This window comes from Eumetopias jubatus, unplaced genomic scaffold (genome assembly GCF_037043125.1).
Source record: "Eumetopias jubatus isolate StellerSeaLion01/CBP00866 unplaced genomic scaffold, mEumJub1_p1.0 scaffold_105, whole genome shotgun sequence".
NCBI classification, from domain to species: domain Eukaryota; kingdom Metazoa; phylum Chordata; class Mammalia; order Carnivora; family Otariidae; genus Eumetopias; species Eumetopias jubatus.
This window is the reverse complement of record NW_028274911.1, coordinates 169,667-192,158: the sequence shown is the minus strand read 5'-3', so window position 1 is coordinate 192,158 and position 22,492 is coordinate 169,667. Positions and strand designations below refer to the sequence as shown.

Genomic DNA, 22,492 nt, shown 5'->3' with positions numbered 1-22,492 from the left:
GAGTAAATCCCTGGACAGAGGCTGGTGCATCCAGAGTCACTCCATGGACTCAAGCTGTACCTCCAGCAGTAAATCCCTGGACAGAGGCTCTTGCTTCCAGAGTCATGTCATGGAACCAAGGTGTGTTTCCAGCAGTAAATCCCTGGACAGTGACACTTGTTTCTACCGTCACAACATGGACCCAGGCCTCCTCTCTTCTAAATCCTTTGACAGACACTAAAGCTTCTACAGTGAAAATATGGACTCATAATGAATATTCATTAGTAAAAACCTGGACACATTCTGCAATGTCCACAATTATATCCTGGACTCAGTCTGAATATCAAGCAGGATATTCTTATATACCGAGTGTAACTGATACGGTTATATTTTGGACTGTACTTATATCTGAGTCTAAGAAATCATGGATACTGCCTGAAGCTGGTATATTCAGTATTTCATTGCATCCTCAAAGTGATTCTACTCAATTCTTGATTCAAGGAGAAAATCAAGCATCTCTTCTGTCGACACAACCTGGAATTAATAATGTTAATACATGGCCTTTGCCTGAATTTGAAACACTGGTATCATGGAGAGTGCCTTTGTCACAAGCAGCCACACTCTTACCCCTATCTGAAACTGATATTAGCAGATATTGGTTTAAAAGTGAAACAGAAAGAGTAAGTACCTCGGCCTGCTCAAAACTTCAAACAGTGAGAACTTTGACCCAGTTTGAAACTGATAGATTTGAGCCCTTGGCCCAAAATGAAACTCCTACAGTCATATCATGGATTCCAACAAAAACTGGTATATCCTACCCATGGAATAAGTCTGAAAAAGACAAAGTAAGAACCTGGACCCTTTCTGGAGGTGATGCCTTGCGACTATGGATTCACACTGAAGCTAGTATATTCAACCTCTGGATCCAGTCTAAAAGCAGTACAGTCACACCCCGGACCAAGCCTGGGTCTCAGTCAGTCAATATCTGGACTGAATGAAATACAGGCACATTTTGGTACCTGACTCAAAATGATGCAGTTAGGCCTTGGTCCCAGCTTGAATCTCAAATGACATCTTCTGGGACCCAAAATGGTATAAGTAGCTCTTGGACTCAGTATGAAACTAGTACAGTCAGATCCTGGACCAAGCTTGAAATCAGTACAGTGCAACCCTGGATTCAGGTTGAAACTGCTACAATTAGATCACGGACCCAGTCTGAAAATATAGAAATATACCCCCTGACCCAGTTAGAAGCTGGTACAGTAATAAGACACTGGTTCCAGACTAAACTGGATTCAATAAAACCTTGGAACCAGCCTGAAGCCAATACAATTAGATCATGGACTCAACCTGAAACTGAAACAATCCAAATTTGGACCCAGACAGAGGGCAAAGTAGTAAAACCTCCAACTTCATTGGAACTTGATACAATTACATCTTGGTTACAGACTCAAAAGTGATACAGTTCAACATGGATTAAACCTGACTCCCAATCTGTCAGTCCCTGGAGTCAGGCTGACAGTATAAATCACCCCTGGATTCAGCAAAGTGGTACTGTGAATCAACCCTACTCAGAAATCCAAACAGTCAGACCCTGGATGAAGCTAGATGCTGATGCACTTAGATCTTGGTTCTACATTCCAATGAATAAAGTCAGACCATCGACCAATTCCGAATCTCAGATGTTCAGCTCCGGGTTGCAGCCTGAAGTTGGTATGTTTCACCCTTGGATCCATCCTGAAACCCAAGCAGTGAGATCCTGGGCCCACCCTGAAACTGGTATGATTGCATCATTTGCTATCCAGAAACATGACAAAGTCAGAACATGGATCCATACTGAAGTAGAAATCAGACCTGACAGGCATTATAAGCCGATAGAATTATATCATTTGTTCCTTCTGAGGTTGAGCCAGATAGAGCAACTCCCTTAACTAGCCATTTCAGTTCCTGGTCTAAACATGTACCTTTTTTAACCAATAGAAATAATTCCTTCCCCACATCAGTATTTTATAGCTTTGTCAACTGAGATAGGTACAACAGAAAGCCAATATCAAATCAATTCTCTCCGTTTGAGTGAGCTCACAAACATTCCCTTTCTTTTCTTCCCCTTGCAAGTACTTGGCTTCCTGAAAGACTTCATTACCCGAAGGTTGTCAAATTCCAAATTACAAAAACAAATGGAAGCCCTGGTGTAGCATCTACATCTCTTAGCCCCCTCTCTCCATCATTTTCCTTTCTTATTCCTTGTTCTCTCCCATCACCATGTGCATTGCCCCATTCCTATTTGGTCATTTCTTCTGGTATATTGCCTTTATTCTATATTTTCCCTTCTTGCTCCATTCTTTCTCCAGCAGCCTTCTCTCCTGTTCTCCTGCTTAGCCTCCTCTTCTGATAGCTCTGTCAAGGAACTGTCTTCCTTAAAATTTACTGAAGAGAACATTCTTTCTCATACTTTTTCATATCTGCTTGCTGCTCCAGCCACCCTTTTAAGAAAATAACCTTCTCTGATGCCTGGGTCTCAATCTGGAACCAAGTCTCATCAGCCTGAACAAGATCCTCTCAAGTATTCACAACTCAACGTTTCTTTGGCTGAGTGTCACCTAGGTGTGGCCTGGAAAGGGAGTGTCCAGGCTTTCTGGCTCTTCAAGACAGCTGTTATTTCTCATGAAGCCACAGGCAAGTTCAGTGTAGTCATCTATTTGAGTTATTATCCTTAGCACCAAGGTCTTTGTTAGAGCCTAATTACAAGAGTTTCTCTATAGGTCAGAAGTCATGCCCTCATACTTGGGCAGGACATAATTCAAACCATTATTTAGATCAGAGAATGGGGAATGGATTACAAAATCTTAACAGATGTCTACATATTCAGAGAAGACTAATTTTTGCTAGAAACAGTTTTTTTATAAGTGTAGTTCCTTTCAGAGCATATTATAAAAAATGCTTTTAGTGCTTAGAAATGGTTTACTGTTCTATTTGAGAAGTGAATAAACATATGTTTTTTCAGAGAGGTGTATTCAGACAATCTCTGTTCCCATCCCCAACTATATAGGGTTAAAATTCATATTTCCAAGCACTTTCCTAAAGTTGAAAATTTACAAGCACTTTGATAAAGTCAAAAAATAGGAAATCAAACTGTTCAGGTAAAGGAGTTAATAATACTACCTTCACCTATTGAAAATATGGATTCCTTCTGCAGAGTGTGGATTACGACCTGGCCTTGTGCCCCACTGTCCCAACTGCTGGGAGGCAGACGTGGGTGAATTTCCTTGGATGGTTTCCGTGCAACTCTCTTTCTCCCATTTCTGTGCTGGCTCTGTACTGAATGAACAGTGGATCCTTACCTCAGCTAGATGTGCAAATTTCATGTCAGTCTGAGTATGTCATTTCAAGATTCTTTAAAGACGGTACATATTCTTTGTTACAGAAATCAAATTCTGTGTATCTTCCTGCAGTAGTCACATCTGATACATTTTCTTAACTAAAGAGAAAGCATCTCTTCTTTTACCTTGTCATATCTCAAGTATCCATAAATGGGTGCTTTACCTGTTTTTCAGAGATAATTTCAGGATCCAAATCAATAGAACTGTAAAAAGATACCCTATTTTTGTATAATTTTACCTATAATAAAATGATGGAAAGTTTAAATAGTAAGGTTCACAGTTTTCCACTTTCTGACTTCAAACATGTTATCTCTTAAATATATGGATCTGTAGAAGAATTATAACTCTTTGAAAAATATCCTTTTGAGCATAGTTTTATTTCTTCTTTTAGCATAGTGAAGTAAGTCTTTGGACAAACAAGGAAAACAAAGCCCCCAGAAAGGGAATAACTGTCCAAAGTTATTTATATTATTACTATACAATATTTCAACTCCTAACTTTCAAAATGTATTTCACTAAGTGTTTTTTTTTTTTATTATTATGTTATGTTAGTCACCATACAGTATATCATTAGTTTTTGGTGTATTTCACTATTTGGTGTATTTGGTGTATTTTACTTTCATGATAAATATTAGGATGCCTAATAATTTAAGTTAGGAATTTTCAACAACGAAATTGTTTGCATTGTAAACTTACCTCATCATTTCTGAAGGTGTCTAAACATAGTGTTCCTAATAAGACAGAAGTAGTGAAGGGAATAGTAGCACTTTAATGCTCACCTGGACTTTATGTTATTCATGTTAACTCTAGAGTTCTTTTCCACATTGAAATATGTAATAATAAAATGCTTGATAAATTTCCCTCCCAGAAAAAAACTCAGAAGCACTAGCCCTGGTCCAAGTTGGGCTTACTGATCTTCAGGAGCCTGCTCAAGCTCAAACTGTAGGCATTCCCCGTGCCATGCCCTACCTAGGTCCCAAGGGAGCTTTGGGTCCTGGGCTGATCTTCCTGAAACAGCCCCTACATTTTCAACACTTGGTGCTTCCTATCTGTCTAGAGGAGAACCTGGAGCAAGAGAAAAATATACAGCTGTATGACTGCCGGCTACCCAGTTGGTCCCTCATGAGAGGTGAGTAATGCAGCATATTTACATGAGCATAAGTATGATATATTTGAAAAGAAGGAGCAGTATCCTTTCATGTAATAGAAGGTTTGTGATTATCTTTTCCTTCAGCCATATTTCTCCCTCTAACTAGGGTAAACCTAAAATCCTCTCTGTTCTCCCTTTTCCACTAGGAAGTCCTGGAATTCTGCAGAAAAGGCATCTAAGAATACTGCAAGTCAGCACATGTGCCCAGTTTTGGCCCAAGCTGAATGAATTCATATCATTTGTTCCTTCTGAGGTTGAGCCAGATAGAGCAACTCCCTTAACTAGCCATTTCAGTTCCTGGTCTAAACATGTACCTTTTTTAACCAATAGAAATAACTCCTTCCCCACATCAGTATTTTATAGCTTTGTCAACTGAGATAGGTACAACAGAAAGCCAATATCAAATCAATTCTCTCCGTTTGAGTGAGCTCACAAACATTCCCTTTCTTCCCCTTGCAAGTACTTGGCTTCCTGAAAGACTTCATTACCTGAAGTTCGTCAAATTACAAATTACAAAAACAAATGGAAGCCCTGGTGTAGCATCTACATCTCTTAGCCCCCTCTCTCCATCATTTTCCTTTCTTATCCCTTGTTCTCTCCCATCACCATGTGCATTGTCCCATTCCTATTTGGTCTTCACTTCACTTTCCTAAGTTGCAAACCTGAAAATCATATTTAAAGTAACAACTGCACATCACACTAAGGTTTAATTTTTTAAAGTTGTTATTTAAATTCCAGTTAGCATACATGGTAATATTACTTTCAGGTGTACAATATAGCGATTCTGCACTTCCATACAACACCATGTGCTCATCACAACAAGTGCATTGCTTCATTCCCATCACCTGTTTCACCCATCCTCCACCGAGTTCCCCTTGGTAACCATCAGTTTGTTCTCTAGAATTAACAGTCTGTTTCTTGGTTTGCCTCTCTTTTTTTTCCCCCTTTGCTCATCTCTTTTTTTTTTTTTTAATTTCAAATGTGAGTGAATTATATGGTATTTGTCTTTCTCTGAATGACATATTTTGCTTAGAATAATACCTTCTACTTCCATCCTTGTCATTGCAAATGGCAAGATGTCATTCCTTTCTGATGGCTGAGTAATATTCCAATGTATATATGTACCACATTTCTTTATCCATTCATCTGTCGATGGGCTGCTTCCATATCTTGGCTATTGTGGACATTGCTACTATAAACATCAGGGAGCATGTACCCCTCTGAATCAGTATTGTTTATTCTGAGGGTAAATATCTGGTACTGCAATTGCTGGGTCATAGTGCAGTTTTACTTTTAATGTCTTGAGGAACCTCCATACTGTTCTCCAGAGTGGCTGCACCAGTTCTCATTCCCACCAACAGTGCAGGAGGGATCCTCTCTGCATCCTTGCCAACATCTGTTGTTTCTTTTTTTTTTTTAATTTTAGCCATTCTGACTAGTGTGGGATGATAACTCATGGTGGTTTTGATTTGTAGTTCCTTGATGATGAGTGATGTTGAGCATCTTTTCATGTGTCTGTTGGCCATTTGGATGTCTTCTTTGCAGAAATATCTTTCATATCTTCTGACCATTTCTTAACTGGGTTTTTGGCTTATGGGTGTTGAGTTTAACAAATGCTTTTTTTTTTTTTTTCGATACTAACTTTTTAGCACATATATTGTTTACAAATATCTTTCCCCATTCTGCAGGCTGCCTTTTAGTTTTGTTGATTGTTTCCTTTTCTGTACAGAAGCTTTTATCCTGATGAAGTCCCCATAGTTAAATTTTGCTTTTGTTTCCTTTGCCTCAGGAGATGTGTCTAGTAAGAAGTTGCTGTGGCATATGTCAAGAGAAGTTACTATCTGTGCTCTCTTCTAGGATTTTAATGGTTTCAGCTTTCACATTTAATCCATTTTGAGTTTATTTTTGTGTATGCTGTAAGAAAGTGGTCCAGTTTCATTCTTCTGCATGTGGCTGTCCAGTTTTCCCAACACCATTTGTTGAAGAGACTGTCTGTTCCCCATTGGATATTCTTTTCTGCTTTGTCAAAGATTAGTTGACCACAAAATTGTGTGTTTATTTCTGGATTTTCTATTCTGTTTCATTGATCTATTTTTGTGTGTTATGTAACTGTATATTCTGTACCAATGCCATACTGTTTTGATCACTACAGCTTTGTAATATAAATTGAAGACTAGACGTACTGCTTCCAGCTTAGCTTTTCTTTTTCAACATTGCTTTGACAATTAAAGCTCTTCTGTATATGTTCACTAACTGAACATAATAATAAAAATATATATGTAAAATAATTTAAAAACAAAGTTCTTCTGTGGTTCCAAACAAATTTTTGGATTGTTCTAGCTCTATGAAAAACCCTGGTGGTATTTTGATAGGATTACATTAAATTTGTAGATTGCTGTGGGTTAGAGACATTTTCACAGTAATTTTTCTTCCAGTGCATGACTGTGGAATGTTCATCATTTTTTGTGTGCTCTACAAATTCTTTCATCCGTGTTTTACAGTTCAGAGTACAGGTATTTCAACCCTTTGGTTAGATTTATTCCTAGATATCTTATTGTTTTTGGTAAAACTGTAAATGGGATTGCTTTCTTAATTTCTCTTTTTGCTGCACATTAATTGGTGTATAGAAATATAACAGATTTCTGCACATTGATTTTGTATCCTGAGACTTGACTTTATCAGTTCTACCTGAATTTTTGTTGGCGTCTTGTCAGTTTTCTGTATGTAGTGTCATGTCATCTGCAGGTAGTGAAAGTTTTGCTTCTTTCTTGCTGACTGGATGCCTTTGATTCTAGTGCTTGTCTGATTGCCGAGGCTAGGACTTCTAATACTATGATTAATAACAGTGGTGAGAGTGGACATCCTTTTTTTTTTTTCCTAAATAGGGAAAGAGCTCTGTTTTTTGCCATTGTGGTTGATGTTATCTGGGGTTTTCATATATGGCCTTTATTTTGTTGCAGTATGTTCCTTCTAAATCTACCTTGTTGAGGATTTTTATCATGAATGGATATTGTACTTTGTCAAATGCTTTTTCTGTGTCTCTTGAAATAATCATATGGTTTCATCCTTTGATTGATGGTATATAACATTGATGTGTGATAATTGAACCACCTACAACTCAGGAATAAATCCCATTTGAGTGGGTGAATGATTTATTTAATGTATTGTTCTATTTGATTTGCTAGTATTTTCTCAGGAATTTTATCATCCATGTTCATCGGATATTGGCCTATTGTGTTTTTAGTGGAGTGTTTCTCTGGTTTTGATTTTAGAGTAATTCTCTCCTCATAGAATGGACTTGGAGGTAATCCTTCCTTTTCTGTTTTTTGGAATAGTTTGAGAAGAATAGGTATTAACTCTGAATGCTTGGTAGAATTCATCTGGGGAGCCATCTCGTCCTGGACTTTGGCAGTTTTTTTTTTCATTATTATTACTGATTCAATGTATATGTTCGTAATCAATCTTTTCAAATTTTCTATTTCTTCCTCTTTCTAGGAATTTACCAATTTCTTCCAGGTTGTCCAGTTTCTTAGCATATAGTTTCTCATATTTTTATAATTATTTGTATATCTGTTTGTATTTTTGTGGTGTTGTTTGTTATTTCTCTCTCATTTGTAATTTTATTTATTTTAGTCCTTCCTCTTTTCTTCTTGATAAATAGCCTGGAGGCTTATCAATTTTATTAGTATTTTTCAGAGAACCAGCTCTTGGTTTCATTGATCTGTTCTGTTGTTGTTGTTTTTAGTTTGTATATCATTTATTTCTGCTTTCATGTTTATAATTTCCTTCCTTCTCCTGGTTTTAGGCTTTGATTATTGTTCTTTCTCTAGCTCCTTTAGGTGTAAGGTGAGGTTATTTGAGACCTTTCTTGCTGGTTGAACTAGGTATGTATTGCTATGTACTTCCCTTTTAGGACCACTTCTGATGAAACTCAACAGTTTTGGACAGTTGTGTTTTCGTTTTCATTTGTTTCCATGTATTTTTTATTCCTTCTCTGATTTCCTGGTTCACTCATTCATTATTTATATTTAGTTTAACTTCCATGTATTTGTGGTCTTTCCAGATTTTTTTTCTTGTGGTTGACTTCTCATTTTATAGCATTGTGGTCAGAAAAGATGCATGGTATGACTTCCATCTTGAATTTCTTGAGGCCTGTTTTGTGGGCTTACGTGTGATCTATTCTGGAGAATGACCCATGTGCCCTTAAAAAGAATGTGTCCTTTGCTCTTTTAGGTTGGAATGTCATGATTATATTTGTTAAGTTTATCTGGTCCATTATGTCATTTAAAGCCCTGTTTCCTTGTTGATTTTCTGTTTGGATGATCTGTCCATTGATGTAAGTGTGGTGGTAGAGTCCCCTACTATTATTGCATTATTACCAATGAATTCCTTAATGTTATTAACAGCTTTATGTATTTGGGTGCTCCCATGTTGGGTGTATAAATATTTACAAGTTTTAGATCTTCTTGTTGGATTGTCCCGTTTATGATTATATAGTGCTCTTCTTTGTCTCTTGTTAATAGTCTTTGTTTTAAAATCTAGTTTGGGGTGCCTGGGTGGCTCAGTTGGTTTGGCGACTGCCTTCAGCTCAGGTCATGATCCTGGGATCCGGGGTCCTGGGATGGAGTCCCACATTGGGCTCCCCCAGATCCGTGGGGAGACTGCTTCTCCCTCTGCCTCTGCCTGCCACTCCCCCTGCTTGTGCTCTCTCTCTCTCTCACTGTCAAATAAAAAAAATTTAAAAAATCTAAAATCTAGTTTGTACAATAAAAGTATTGCCACTCCGGCTTTCTTTTTATAGCCATTTGCATGATAAATGATTTTCATCCCCTCATTTTAATCTGCAGGTGTCTTTAGGTCTCAAATGAGTCTATTATAGACAGCATACAGATGGGTCTTCCCCATGGAAGGACACAACCATTGTGTCACTCTTTGTCTTCCAATTCGAATAGTCAGTCCATTTACATTCAACATAATTATTGATAAATACATATCAGTGTATTTGTTTTGTGGTTGTTTATGAAGATTTTCATTGATACGTTCTTGTCTTCCTTTAATGGTTTGCTGATTTTCTTTAGTGATATACCTGGGTTATTTTCTCTTTATTCTTTGCATATTTATTAGTGGCTTTGATTTGTAGTTACCATTAGGTTTGTATATAACATCTTCTACATATAGCAGTCTATATTAAGTTTTTGATCATTTAAGCTTGAAACCATTCTTTACTCCTTTCCTCCTCTCATTTTAATATCTGCTGTTATTTATCTATCTATTTATTTATCTATTTGTTTATTTTTTGAGAAAGCATGAGCAAGAGGGGAGGGGAGGGACGGGGGAAAGGGAGAGAGAGAATCTTAAACAGACTCTATGCCCAACATGGAGCTGGACTTGAGTTCAAACTCAAAACCCTGAGATCATAAACCAGGCCAAAATCAAGGGGCTTAACCAAATGAGCCACCCAATCCCCATATGGTGTCATATTTTTTTTATTTTTTAAAGATTGTATTTATTTATTTGAGAGAAAGAGAATGAGAGATAGCACGACAGAAGAGGGTCAGAGGGAGAAACACACTCTCTGCCGAGCAGGGAGCCCAATGCGGGACTCAATCCCCGAACTCAAGGATCATGACCTGAGTTGAAGGCAGTCGCTTAACAAACTGAGCCACCCAGGCGCCCTGCTATCATATTTTAAATCCTTTTATTTTCTGAGTTCCTTGCATGACATTTTATAGAAGTGGTAATTTTTACTGCTTTTATGTTTCCTACCTTCATAATTTTGGTCTCCTGTTTCCACTCAAAGAGTCCCCTTTCAATATTACTTGCAGAACTGGTTTACTGGTCATCCACTCCTTTAGTTGTATTTTGCCTGGAAAACTCTATTTTTTCCTTCTGTTCTGAGGATAGCCCTGCTAGATAGAGTATTCTTGGCTGCAGATTTTCCGCATTTAGCACTTTGAAAATATCATGCAACTCCTTCCTGCTGGAAATCCACTCTTATTCTTATGCATTTTTCCTTGTATGTAACTGTCTTCTTTAGTCTTGTTGCTTTCAAAATTTTGTCTTGTCACTGTATTTTGCTAGTTTAATTACAGTATATCTTGGTGTCGGTCTACTTTTGTTGATTTTATTGAGGACTTCTGTTCTGCCACAGTTCATCAATCTGCCACAGCTTCAGAGTAATGCTTCCAGCCTGGTGGGACAAAACTTGCCCGCATGGAAGCACCCCCCCTGGATGTGTGCTCTGAGTTCCCCCAGTTTCCCTTCCACCCTTCCCACTGCTACCTGGGCCAGCTGGGGCCCAGTCTCCTCTGAGCCTCAGTTTCCCCAGCGCTAATCTGCTTGTCCCCCGGGGACCTTCCACACACACACGTCAGGACACAGCACCCCGGCTCTTCATCAACAGACCCTCTTCTCAGTTCATTCCCTTCAGCTGCCTTCCTGCCTCAGGTAGTACTGCAGGGGATTTTGCCACAGGTCCTCCCTGACGACCTGGTAGGGGAAACAGGCCAGCTGAGCACGGGGCCCTGGCCCCATTCCCAAGCAGCTGGGGCTCAGGCATCACCTCTGCTGACGAAGGCTGCAGGGGCCCCACCTCGGTGATCCCCGTTAGACCCGGGCAGCTAGGGTCACACAACGAGTTGAAGAAGTTAAGGCTGGTGATATCGTGCCTGCGGCTGGCAGCTCCATGTTCATAGTCACAGAACCATGGGACTGGAGTAGAATGAGATGCCCTCTATCCTAGAGGACGGGAAAATTTCGAAGAGGCTGTCCACAGCCTAGGACCCACGCCCTCTCACCTTCTCTCCCCCTCAACCTCCCAGCCTCTCTCCATCCTGAGTCAGGTCCCGCCCCCATGATGGGGACCCCGCGCACCTCCCCTCCCGATCCCAAGTGCCCCCTGCCTGCCCCCCAGCATCCTCGAAGCTCAAGCCCACTCTTAACGGCAAACCTAAGCTGATAATCCTTAACAATCACTTTGTTCTGGAAGTAGGGTTTGCTCCCAAAGAAAAACATCAACCTGCAGCAGTACTTGGGATAGCACAATTCCTCCACCTGCCCCGCCGAAGAAATAGGAGGGGAAGGGAGAACATATCTTCTAGGTGTCCCGAGCTGCTTGCCTGGCTGCAGCACTGAACCACTTTGCCGGGCCTCCTCCTGCTCAAACCCTGCTCCCAACGGGCCCCCCAAGGCTCCGTCTCCCAGGACTGACCTCCAAATTGGTCATGTAGCTGAGCATGTCCCTGTCCTGATCACCCGTCACGGCTGATATCTTGGGGTGATTCAGGATCTGCCTTGTGTCAAGGAGCCTCGCCAGCATGTGCTACGGAAGGAGAGCCAGGAGCAACCCAGGACTTCCTGGCTGAGAGCAAGCGTCCCGAACATGCAAAAGTGCAGAAACATCAGGCACTGCCGCCCTCCCATCCTCGTCAGTTCCTGCCCTTTCTTCACACCTGCTCCACCCAGGGGAGTCCCTTGGCTTCCAGCACCTCGGAGGAAGCCTGCGCCCGACAGGGCAAGGCCAAGGGCCTGATTGCTCTCCGTTCCCATGGTTCCCTGGCCTGTGCATGTAGCCTGCAGGCAGTCACAGCTTTGGATGCCAGGATGTGCTCCATCCCATGCTGACAGCTGTGTTTGCTTGTGTGTTTGCCTGAAGCCCCGTGGTTTGAAGGGCGCCCTATGCCCAGAAGGGGGCCGCTCGGCTCACCCGGAGCCTGGCTGGTCACGCACGGCGCAAAGGGTGGTCCTGGCAGAGTCAGCGAGTGAGGGAGGGAAAGGGGTAGGTAGGAGCAGGAGGGAAAAGAAAAGAGAGACAGGGACAGAGAGACCCCACACCAGGAGGAAGGGACACAGAGGGAGGGCAGAGAGGACAGAGTGAGGGGGCGGGTGAGGACAGAGAGGGGGAGAGACAGGCAGGGAGGAAAGGTGCTTGTAGGTGCCTGGGCCTGGGGCCTCGGCCTGGCTGTGTGGGGCTTGTGGAGACAGAGTTTGCAGCACCGCCGCTGCGCCGTGTCTGAGGTTACGCGGTCTGCTGAAGCGAGGCGGCCCGCTGAATGACTTGCAACCCACGAGCGGACGAGACTGTGGGTCTGCCCTGAACCCTTTGGAAAACCACGCAAGCTCTGAAGGACAGGGAAGGGGGGCGGGCAGCCTTTCTGTCTGCCCCATGTACCCAGCAATCTTTTCCTTCCAATATCTGCTCTGAGTCAAGGGTTTTTGGGGCTCCACTACTTGTCGTATAGTTTTGTCCCCTGTTCCCTGATGCCCGCAAGGCTGTTGGGAGTACTGCAGCCCCAAGGCTTTGGCCCAAAGCTTCTGCTCAGACACATCGGGACAGGTCCCAGCCCCTGTGTTCTCACCCCCGCCCCGCCCTGAACCTTGCCACTGCCTATGCTGTGCATAGAGGGAATGGGGTCCCACTCCACCCCGGGCGTTTGAGGGAAGATCCCTTCACCCCAGCACTCATGGCCCTGGCCGTGGCTCTGTTCCTGCCCTCCTCCCAGTGTTCCTCAATAGCAGCCAAACCCCACCAGCCGGAGGAAGGATACAGCCTGGGCCCAGAAGCCAGGGATGCACCAGATGATGGCCCTCCGGCAAGCCAGATAAGAACTCCGCCGCTGATCATCCTCTGCTTGAGCCTTAAATAGTCCCTGGTAGCTTGGGCGTCCACTGAGACTAGCGCTAACTGAACAACCTCCAGCATGACAAGTGGGGCCCCCGATGTCTCGGGACCCAGCACTGGCTCTTCCTGTGGCAGCTCCTATACCTTCTTGTCCTGCTCGGGTTGCGGCACCTCCTTGTCTCCTGGTGACAGGACCTCCACCACTGCCATATCCTCCACCACGATGACCAACTCCTCCCCCGGCCAGACTCACCTCTGCACTGCTGGGCCTCACCCTCCTTCACAGCCTGTGCTGCTATTCCTCCTAACGTAGGGCCTTCGGCACCCTCACCTCACCTCTGGTGCCTGCGTCCCCATTGGCCCCCGCGTCCTCATGACACCCTCTGCGGACTAAGGTGGTCAAGGATTCCGGGGCAGCCCGGGGTTCCCCGGACCACACCTCACTCTCCATTTGGACATGGAGCTGAGCCTCGGCACTGAGCCTCGGCATAAACAGAGGGAATGAGCTGGAGGTGTGAGCACGTGTCTTCCTCAAGCTGTCGGCAAGTGGAGATTTGGCGCCCAGGTCTAGAGGCAGGCACCTATAAGAGACCGCGTGCCTGCGGGATGCATGCACAAAGTGGTTTGGTGCCAGGTGGCTTCTGGGTCAAGGGGGCGTGGGCTCCTGGGACTCGGCCTTGCCTGGATGGAATCCCATGCCCAAGGCCAGGATGCTGAATTGACCCTGGGATAACCCAGTGGCAAGGCGGTTGTCGTGGCTTTAGCCGGGCCTGCACCTCGCCCCAGTGGGAGCCAGACAGCCAGGAAGGGAACCTGACCGCGTGCCCATTCCGGGGGGGCCTTGGGGTCCCAGCCGCAACAAACACCCTTCGCTCACCCACTCCCATGCCGAACCCCCACCCCACCCCCACCAACAACACTGGCGTGAACCGTTCCTGCGGCCCCGTCGAGCATGCAGTTGCCTGGTATTTTACAGCCAATGGGAAGCTGTCCCTCACCATTCCCGAATAGATTCCTGTAAGACTTAGGACACTGTGTGCCCCCGGGGAAAGCCTGGTCGGGTGTGCATGGAAAAGTTCAGCCCAAGTCCTGGGGTATCAATAGTGTGATTTCAGGAAACAGGCCCCGAAGCCATCTCCTGGCAAGGGGAAAGGTGCGGCTACAGTTTATCCCAGTGCATGCCCTTTGCTGGTCAGGAACAGAGCGACGAAAAGTGCTCTGGCCATCCATCTGCCTGTCCTTTCCTCACGCTCTCCTCTATGTCCTCCTCTCTGACATTCTCTTCCGGTGCTCCTTCTCTGTCACTCTGGCCACACGGCCTCTGGAACATAAAGGCTTTTGGAAGGAAGATGCAGATGCATCTCTGTGCAGCTCCTTTCCCGGGAATTCAAAGCCCTCTCCCCCTTTTCGATCCGGCAGCCAGGCCAGTGAGCCTCGCAAAGGTGCCAAGATGGTGCCCACACAAACCCAAGCTCACACTCACACAGACACGCAGTGTGTTTGGCATGGAGGAGAGAGAGACCCCTGCCTTTCCCGGAGCCAAGAGCATACAGCAAAGGGGTCCCAGATACCCCACTCTGAACAGGAAGACTGGGTGAACCCTTTGGAGAGGGCAGCAAGTGGATGCTGTCTGCCGGCTCGGTGACCTCAGTGCCCACACATTGGAAGCCCAGGCAGCAAGGAGTTGAGGACGGCACCCAGGTGACAGGCAGCACGAACACCTACATCAGCAGAGATGGAGCGTCTTGTGTTGCATGCTGCCAAAGGCACGAATGTCCCGGGAAGGGGTTCCCGGCTCATCTGACCTGCAGAGGAGAAAGCATCCACTCTCGACTCCCCCTGTCTGGGCCAGCTGGGTGAGACCATTAGCAGAACACCAAGTCAGGCCATCATGTCCCCAGAGCTGGCCCACAAATGTGGTGAGAGAATGCCCAAGTGTGTTTTCGAGTCAGAAAATTAGGCCTGGGCCCGTTGGTCTGACGCCAGTGCAAGCCAGTCTCTCCAGGCATCACTGACAAGCAGGTGATATCTGCATGAGTTTGTGTCTGCATTCGTGTGTGTGGCCATCTTCTCTTCCATGTGTGGAGCCCGGGGGTCTGGCTGTATGTCATGTGTGTGTGTATGCATGAGCTCGTGTGTGTGTTGTGTGTCGCTCTGTTTCCAGTCATTGAGTGTTTCCGTCTCAGTTGGGGGAAGCGTGCACATATATCCAGGCACATTCCCCGACCAGGTCTCCACACGTTTCCCCCAGAGTGGATTTCATATGTGCCCCACAGTCTTGGACCGTGGTTACCATCTGTTCACCCTTCACGTGGATGCTATCCACGTCTACTCCCACTCCCGGGTGACATTCGTGCAATGACAGACCTCTGGCATTGTCCTTGCCGGGGAGGGAAGGTGAGAGGGGCCACAGGACAAGAGGAGAGTCGCCTGGGAATGAGACTCTTGCCCCTTTCTCCATCTTTGGCAGAGCTGGAAATCCCACAGTCCCTCTCCTTTGCTGCCTGGGGTCTACACACACACAGTCATACACATGTGTGCACATGCAAACCCTTGGACAGACGACACACACGCATACGGTCTCCACACAGAGGCATGCGCCGTTGGCCACACACTCTCACAATCACACGTGACTGGAAACACACAGAGACACGAAACCCACACACGAGGTCATGCATACACACACAAATGACACACACCCACACACCCGGGCTAGACGCACGGCAAAGATGGCTGCATGCACACACAGAGACAGAAACCCATGCAGACCGGCACTGCTCTCGCTCTCTCACACAGGTGTGCGCACACACACACACACAAACACACACAATCTGTGGCCAAAAGGCATGCATGTTGGCTCACACTTCCACTCCCACACACCCCTGTGCATGCACACAGTCAGACCTAATAATACAAAAACACACGTGTCCTGCACACCGGCATGCGCAATTGCCCGGGCAAACACACTCAGCTGCGCTCACAAACACACGCACAACACCTACACAAGGTCTACGTCACAGCCATACCCGCTTGCCCCTGCACTAACACACACACTCCCTCCACACAAGAAATCACTCAGACACACGTGCAACAAATACACACGGTCTTAGGCACACAGGCATACACAACTGGCCCTCACCCAGACACAAAACACACACCTGCCCTCAGGATACCCACAGGGAACAGAAACACACGTTCTGCATCACAAAGGAATGCAAACTGGGCTGCACCGACACACACACATGCATGTGCTCATGAGAACATGCACACACGCACCCCACACAAACTCTCTGACTCACAGTCATGTGCGGTGAGCTTCCCAACACACACAAACACACTTTTGCGCGTGTAATCCCACACCCACAACATACACAGCCCTTCTCCAGTACAGAAGAATACAAAATTGGCCCCCAAAACATACACACACCTACCGACACACACAAAAACACACACACACAGTGCATACTGCACAGAAACACTCAAGGAGGACACATGGTCCTCACTACACAGGCATACACTGCTTGTCCCTCACTGAGAGACACACACACGCACACATGTGCCTTGTCAATACACATATATGCAATGCACACAGAGCCACACTAGTTTTCAGCACACACATGACCACCCAAATACACACACAAGTGCTAATGCAACACACACACACCAAGCCCACACACAGTCTCTAACACAGAGGCATAAGCGGGTGGCTACAGACATGTGCACACACGCCACCCACACACACACAATCACTGAAAGGCCTGCAAACACAGACACACAATAGACACCATTGAGCATGCAAACGCACATACATTCAACACTCACACAGAAGTTCTCTGGCACATGTCCAAACATATGTAGGCCCGCAGAATGTCACACACACACCATACAACCATGGACTAGCACACTCAGCCAGGCAGATTTCTGTTCTCATGCACACACAAGTTCACATGCACTGGGAAACACACACAACACACAACACACACAGGGTCCCCGCACACAGGCACTCACACATGGCCACACAAGCACAGACCACCATGCGTGGGCAAAGACACCCTCAGGAAACACACACCCAACACATATGATCTCCAATGACTGGCATGCACACTTGACAGGAAAACACACTGATGTGCACACAAAACACACACAAACACACACACAATCCTGGGAATCACAAACTATCACTGGCACACAGGCAAGCACAATGGCCACACACATACACACACACGCACACAGGCAAACACACCTGTACATGAAATAGAAACACACACGGTACCCACACACTGGTATGTGCACTTGGCCGCACACACGCACAACACACCCATCCGTGTGAAAACACACTCAGGGAACACCCACCAACTCAGAAGGTCTGTGACACACAAGCATTCACACTTGGCCACACACACCAACACATACGTGGGCATGCAAACGTTCAACACGTAAACACCCGGGGTCCCGACACAGTGGCACACCCATGTGGCCTCGCAAATACACACACCCGTGCACCTGCAAACATGCCATCCTGTTACACATGAAGACACATGGTCCCCGTTCCACAGGCAGGCACTCTTGCCAAACTCACACATGCACACAGAAACTCACACACACCACACAAACAACATAATCCCCGGCACAGAGGCATGCTCAGGTGGCCACACGCGCAAGTACACACACACACACGAACGCAAGTGCAAACACACACAGCCGAACGCAGACCTCCCTCACACACAGCTCACTCAAAAACCGCAGTGCCTTCCACAACTCACACATTCCTTCCTTCACACGTCCTTGGAAATGTCCCCACTGGATGGGTTTTGAGGCGTGGGAAGATGAGGGTCCACAGGGACCATGTGGGATGGACTCCTCCTTCGTCCTCCTGGGATACATGGGTTTTGCGGTGCTCCTGACTGGACACTTGCATGAGATCGCATGACAGCAGTGCGGGCCTGCATCCAGTAGCAAGGGTGTTGGGCCAAGCTCCCTAAGCAGTGTCAATGCGCTGGGACCAGGAGCCACAAGACCACGAGGGCCCCGCTCCCCAGGCCCCTTTCCCCCATTGTGCTCTACGCTGAAGAATAAGGTACACATGGACAGAGGTCTGCCTTTTCCGCCCTCCTCCTAGAACGTGCCTCGGGTATCCTGATGCCATGCCATGCCCTGCCCTGCCCTCATGCTGAACAACACCGACACACACGCAATCCCAAACTTCACGGGTTGGAGAGCCCCACCAGGTAGACTGCCTCCTCACCATGTCCTGGCTCCAAGGACAAACCCACACACAGACGCAAAGCACTTCTTAAATTGTTTATCTCTCCTTTCCCGTCCCTTCAGATATGTGCTGGATACTCTCCAGAGCTGCCAATGATGATCCTTGCCCCCATTTCTGTCCTGTGCATGCAAAGCACCATGTAGACTTGTCCACAATCTCTCACAGCGGTGAACTCCTCCTGAAATTCTTGTGGTTGGCCAGACTCTGATGCTCGGCGGGGTCCATGTCCACAGAGCTGCCGTGCCCCAGACACACACACACACACACACACACACACACACACACACAAACAAACATGTTAGGGATTCATGAAATTGCGTAATACCAAGGATAGCCAAGGTGGGTTGAGGGTGTCCTCTTTCCTCATGGGATCCCCCTTCCTCCTCACCTAGAGACTCAGGAGATGCCAGCCTATGGCCCAGTGCCATTGCCAAAAATGGCCAAGTGGCTGTGGGAGGCCACGAGGTGGTCGGGAACATGGAGGGACTTGGTGGATTCTCGGCACAGGAGCTGGATGGGACAAGGCAGCCCAGCTGTCTCAGGAACTAGCAATGGCTCTTCTAGTGGCAGCTCCTGATGCTTCTCGTACTGCTTGGCTCGCCCCACCTCCTCGTTTCCGCCGCTACGACCTCCACCACCCCATGATATCCTCCACCATGACGTCCAACACCTTCACTGGGCCAGACTCACCTATGCGCTGCCGGGCCTCACCCTCCTGCACAGGCTGTGCCGCCATACCCCCTAATGTAGGGCCTTCGGCACCCATGCCTAGCCTCAGCGCCTGCCTCCCCATTGGCCCCCGCCTCCTCACGCCTCTCTCTGCGGACAAAGGTGGTCCAGGATTCCGTGGCAGACCGGGTTTCCCAGACCACGCCTCCTTCTCCATTTGGAAATGGAGCAGAGCTTCAGCACAGAGCCACGGTCTCGGCAGAGGGAATGAGCTGGAGGTGTGAGCATGGGGGTTCTGCAAGCAGCCGGCAGGTGGAGATTTGGCGCCCAAGCCTAGAGGCGGGCACCTATCAGAGGCCGCGCGCCTGCGGGATGCATGCACACAATGGTTGTGTGCCAGGTCGCTTCTGAGTGGTGGTGCAAGGGCTCCCAGGACGTGGCCTTGCCTGGATGGAAACCCATGGCCAAGCCCAGGATGCTGACTGGACCCCGGGACCACCCAGTGGCCAGTCGGTGGTTGGGGCTGTACCCGGCCCCACCCCTCGCCCCATAGGGAGCCAGACAGCTGGCCAGGGAGCCGGACCACGCGCCCCCTCCAGGGTGGCCTCGGCCTCCCAGCCACAACAAACACCCCTCGCACACCCACTCCCACGCCGCAAACCCACCCCTACCCACAACACCAGCGCGAGCTGTTCCCACAGCCCCATCAGGCCCGCAGTCTGCCTGGAATTTGTACTGCCAGTGGGAAGCGGTCCCTCATCCTTCCCGAATAGATTCCTGTAAGGCTCATGACACTGTGTGCACCACTGGGTAGGCTGGTCAGATGTGCTTGGAAATGTTCAGCCCAGGCCCTGGGGTATGAATAGTGTGATTCCAGGAGAAGAGGCCATGAAGCGGTCTGCCTGCTAGGGGAAATGTGCGGCTACATTTTGTCCCAGTGCATGCCCTTTGCTGGTCAGGAGCAGAGCATCAAAGAGTGCTCTGGCCATCGGTCTGCCTGTCCATTCCTCATGCTCTCCTCTCCATCCTCTTCTCTGACTTTCTCTTCCAGGGCTCTTTCTCTGACCCCTCTGGCCACATGGCCTCTTAAACCTAAAGGATTCCGGAAGAAAGATGCAGATGCATCTCTGAGCAGCTCCTTTCACAGGAATTCAAAGCCCTCTCCCCCTTTTCTTACCAGCAGCCAGGCCGGTGAGCCTTGGAATGGTGCGAAGCTGGGTGCCCACACAAACCCACTTTCACACAGTCACACTGACATGCAGTGTGTTCGGCAAGGAGGACAGAGGGACGCCTGCCTTTCCCGGAGCCAATTGCATACAGCAAAGTGGAACCAGATGCCCCACCATGAAGAGGAAGCCTGGGTGAAACCTGTGCAGAAGGCAGCGGGTGGATTCTGTCCACCAGCTTGGTGACTTCAGTGCCCACTCTTTGGAAGGCCAGGTGGCAAGAGCTGAGAACAGCACCCAGGCAACAGGCAGCACGAACACCTTCACCAGCAGAGACGGAGCGTCTTGTGTTGCATGCTCCCAAAGGCACGAATGCCCCGGGAATATGTTCCCAGCTCGTCTGGCCTACAGAGGATAACACATCCACTCTCGACTCCCTGGCCCCACGGCACCTGGTTTAGACCGTGAGCGGAAAATCAAGTGGGACCATCATGTCCGCAGAGCTGGCCCACAAATGTGGTGAGAGATTGCCCAAGTGTGGTTTTGAGTCAGCAAATTAGGCTTGGGGCCGTTGGTGTGGCGCCAATGCCAGACAGTCTCTCCAGGCATCACTGACCAGCAGGTGATGTCTGCATGGGTTTGTGTCTGCATGCATGCATGCCGCCATCTTCTCGTCCATGTGTCGAGCACGGGGGTCTGGGTGTGTGTCGTGTGTGTGTGTATGCTTGAGCTCGTGTGTGTGTTGTGTGTCTCTGTGTGTTTCCAGTCACTGAGTGTTTCCATCTCATTCAGGGGAAGCATGCACCTATATCCAACCATAGTCCCCGACTGGGTCCCCAAGTGTTTCCCCCAGAGTGTTATTCATATGTGCCCCCATGGTCTTGGACCTTGGTTACCATCTGTTCGCCCTTCATGTGGATGATTTCTATGTCCACACCCACTCCTGGGTGACATTTGTGCAATGACAGACATCTGACATTGTCCTTGCCAGGGATGGAAGATGAGAGGGGCAACATGACAAGAGGTGTGCGGCCTGGGAATCAGCCTGAAGCCCTGAGCTATTTCCCACACCTGGGACCATTCATGCAAGTAGCACAGATGGGTGGTGCGCCTCACACCCACCTGCCAACTGAAACCTGTCCCTCCTAGCCTTGGCACCTTTCTGTCTCTGCAAGGACATGGGAGACAGACCCCTGACGATCCCCGGAATGCATTCGAAACCTGTGTGTCCTGAGGGACGTGTCTGCACTCGGCCTCTTGCCCTTTTCTCCATAATCAGCAGAGCTGGAAATCCCACAGTCCTCCTTTGCTGCCCGGGACCTACACACACTCTCATACACATGTGTGCACATGGAAACGCTTTGACACACGACACACATGAATACGGTTTCCACACACAGGCATGCACCGGTGGCCACACACACTCGCAATCACACGTGACTGGAAACACACAGAGACACAAAACTCACATGAAACTCACACACGAGCTCATGCATACATACACACATGACACAAACCCACACAACCGGGCTAGACACACGGGAAATATGGCTGCATGCACGCTGTCTCACACAGGTGTGCGCCTGCACACACACACACACACACACACACATGGCCCACAGGCATGCATGTTGGCTGCACAATCCACTCCCATGCACACCTGTGCATGTACACAGTCAGATCACATAAAACACAAACACACGCGTCCTGCACACAGCCATGCACACTTGCCCATGCAAACAGACACAGCTGCGCTTGCGAACACATGCACAACACTCACAGAAGTTCTCTGGCACAGCCATAAACGCATGACGCGGCACTATCACACAGGCCCCCTCCGTCCTAGAACTCACACACACACACGTGCAACAAATACACACAGTTTTAGGCACATATGCCTAAACAACCAGCTCTCACCAAGACACATGCACTCACACTTGCCCTCACGATAACCACAAGGAACAGAAACACACGGTCTGCATCACACAGGAACGCACACTGGTCTGAACCAACACAACAAACGCACCTGCTCATGCAAACACACACACATGCAATCCACACAAAGTCTCTGGCTCACTGGCGTATGTGCTGACATTCCCAAACCACACACACACTTTTGCACATGTAGTCCCACACCCACAACATACACAAACTGTCTCCAGTACAGAAGAATACACAAATGGCCCTGGAAAAACACACAGACACAGACACAGACACAGACACACACACACACACACACAGACACACACACACACACGGTCC

General features: G+C 47.4%; 1 pseudogene; it reads left to right on the top strand.

Annotated features, from left to right (window-relative positions):
- The first annotated feature begins 287 nt into the window (after positions 1 to 287).
- LOC148161641 (uncharacterized) lies at positions 288 to 14,140 on the top strand (annotated as a pseudogene).
- The last annotated feature ends 8,352 nt before the right edge of the window (positions 14,141 to 22,492 follow it).